This window comes from Lipotes vexillifer, unplaced genomic scaffold (assembly GCF_000442215.2).
Source record: "Lipotes vexillifer unplaced genomic scaffold, Lipotes_vexillifer_v1.1 scaffold504, whole genome shotgun sequence".
NCBI classification, from domain to species: Eukaryota; Metazoa; Chordata; class Mammalia; order Artiodactyla; family Lipotidae; genus Lipotes; species Lipotes vexillifer.
Genome location: NW_006785225.1, coordinates 3,082,177 through 3,085,209, shown reverse-complemented (window position 1 = coordinate 3,085,209; position 3,033 = coordinate 3,082,177). Strand labels below are relative to the sequence as shown.

General features: G+C 39.8%; 1 pseudogene; it reads right to left on the bottom strand.

Moving 5' to 3' along the window:
• Positions 1-326: 326 nt before the first annotated feature.
• LOC103076373 (small nuclear ribonucleoprotein Sm D2 pseudogene) lies at positions 327-685 on the bottom strand (annotated as a pseudogene).
• Between the last annotated feature and the right edge of the window lie 2,348 nt (positions 686-3,033).

Here is a 3,033-nt window from a genome sequence, read left to right as displayed (position 1 = left end):
AAATTACCTTCATCAGTGAGTCTTGCTCAAGGGACATCCTTTTATACCAGCAGTTTCTCTGGGTCTTGTTATTGACATGGACCAGTCTGGATGGTAGACACCATCCTGGTTCAGCCATTACCGTTGTTATCAGGGGCCCAGATTCTTCTGGAAGCTTCTATTATTACCTGGGACATGGTTGGAAGGAACCTCAGAGACAAAAGTCATCATCCTTCCTGTCTACTTTTTTTTTTTTTTAAGAAAAACACATGACTTTATTATTCCCAGCACAAAGGGCAGGTCTTTGCAAAATGAGGGGGCAAGTTCTGATGGCAGGGAGGAGGCCCCTACTTGCCGGCAATGAGCAGGCTCCACAGGACCACAGTGGCTGAGTCCCCGTGCAGGAACATTTTTGAGATGTAGCGGCCCTTGTTGACTGGCTTGGACTTCTTCTTGCCCTTGCCACTCTTGGGGACTTCGGTCCACATCTCCTTCACGTTCTCCAGCACCATGTTGCAGTGCTTGTTGAAGGCTTTCACACGGCCCAGGAGCTTTTTGTTGTTGCGGCAGTTGATGAGCACTTGGGTGTTGTTCTTGACCGACTGGGTGAGCACGGAGAGTGGCCCTGTGTTAAACTCCTCCTCCTCCCACTTCTGCAGCTCCTGTGGTGTCACATCTCACTCTGGGGCTTGTCGAGGAGGCTCATGTTGGTGGTGGTGGTGGCCGCGCTCTCAAGTCACTACCGTCTCCTCCGCGTTGCTTTGGCCTTCCGCAGAGAGCCCTCCCCACTTTTTAATAAATGATTGAACTAAGGCCCAGAGAGCAGAAGTAATTTGACTAAGGCTTCACGTTATGATACATTGTGACAGTTAGATTTAGATCCAGGTATCTTTGACCTGAGTGCTAAGTACAACTCTGGGGAGATACCAACATTTTTTCTTTCTTTTTTCCTTCCGTCCTTTCTCTCTCTCTCTGTTGCTTTTATTTTTGTTTTGTTTCGTTTTAATACAGTGTAGGTACTGGGACAAACCCAAGTAGCAAGGCAGTTTCCATGAAATATCCAGGGCCTCATTATGCATTCCACTGAGTCTCCTCCTACCTCTCACTCTTCCATTAAGTTAACAAGAAAGAGAAGAGGCTGCTTCTTCCCTCTTCCTATTTTTACCACCAGATTTAAGCTCGGAGTCTGTAAAATACCCACCCCACCATACCCCCACCACATAAACACATATGTCTCGATTTAGACTAAGACTTGATATCAACTGAATAGCCCACCAAATACATTCACACACAGGATGGAGCCTGTTTAAATCTTATTACCATTCATTTTAATGTAAATTTAATGATCACTAAGGGCTGCCACAAAGGCAATGACTCTGCTCCCCTGGTGCAACTCCCCTCCCCAAACATCTTGGAAAAATAAACAGAAAGAAACAAGATCCACATTTTTCATGTCTGTTAACTTTGCAACATGTGCTCACCAAGTAGGTTACTGTAATAGGAGACTGTTATAATTAAACCCTTTTCTCCCCATGCCATGCTGGAGTTGCGAGTCTGCTGGGAGCGATAAGAAAGTTCTGTTCTACTGAAGGTTTTGACATTGTCTTTTGAAATTTGCAGCTATAGGGTATAAAACTTTTTTTATTTGGGTTGTGGGAGACTGTAAACAGTACAAACAATCACATGTGAACTGGAAATACAATATTAAATGTTGAACAAAGGGTATATTTTTTCCTAATTCCAATGAAGCTGTATTTTTCTAATGGAGTCCCATGATTCAAACATATTTAAATTGGGAAAAAAAAAAACAAAAACAAACCTTCAGTCTTCCAGTCAGTTATAAAACCATTGTGTGCACAGAAACTTTATAACAGCATGGGAGTTTATAATCCCCCAGCAGGAGGATTAGAAATTTGCAATGAGAGAAGTCCTTAATCTTGCACTTACATAACTGCATGTTTCTTAGATTTAAATTGTACAAATCAAAAAAAATGAAGATCATTTTGTTCTTTTCTAAAGGGTACTCATAGATAAATGATGACTGGTTAGAGCCTATTGAACGTTTGAACCATTTGTAGAATATAATTTATTCATACCAAATACATCAGAAAGGTAACTCTAGTGTTAAATTACAGCGTGAAGAAATTAAAAGGCAGAAGTGAGCCGTTGAGTTTAAATGGATGCTCTGAGGTTTGTAGAAAATGTCAAACGAGTTCAAATGTTCATAATGTGAAAGTAAATATTTGGGCATACTGTAGGAAGGCTTTATCCTGATGTAAGATAATACAGTTCTTCATGAAATATGTTATAAAGAGAAGACTGTTTAGTCTAGCTCATTTAATTTCCTTGTGTTTTATTAATAAACAATTATACCAAAAAGGTATGTTCTTGCTCCCCATCTTCCTCATTCAAGTCTGTCTAGTTCTCCCATAAACTTCATTCCTGAGTGAGTCAAACCAACTATAATTTTCCTTTCTCTTACTGATTTTTCTTCATTTATCAGAAAATTTGCTGGATCAGTAAAACATCTGTGAGGACTTGAGGGTAGGAGACTGATAATGGTACTTGGTCCATAGGATGTAGAAATAGCTAAGCCCTGTAGTCATCTGGCCATAATGCCTCCTCAACATGTGAGGGGAGATACAGACACAAAGAAGTCAAAGACAGGCAAAATATTGCTTCACACACGGCTGGCTTTCGCCTTAAACTTGGGAAGCTGAGCTGGGTTACATGGAGAATTCTTTTGCTATGGTTTAATATTTTAAATGGTACTTTTCTTTAAACTTAACTTGCATCTTGGAACTTACCACTTTAGTAAATCTAAAATAACAATATTAAACTACAAAAAGAACCAAAAAATACTAAAACAAAATGAATGCATAGAGCCAAAGAATAGAATAAAAGACGAGTGTTTAACCGTGAAGGGAATAATGAATATGCCCATAATTCTATCCATGTATTTATCTAATATCCACATTGCCACCTATTAAATGTCCAGGAATCTAAACAGCAGGGTCAGTACACTTCTTCCTTTTAACTGATGCAGAATAAAGA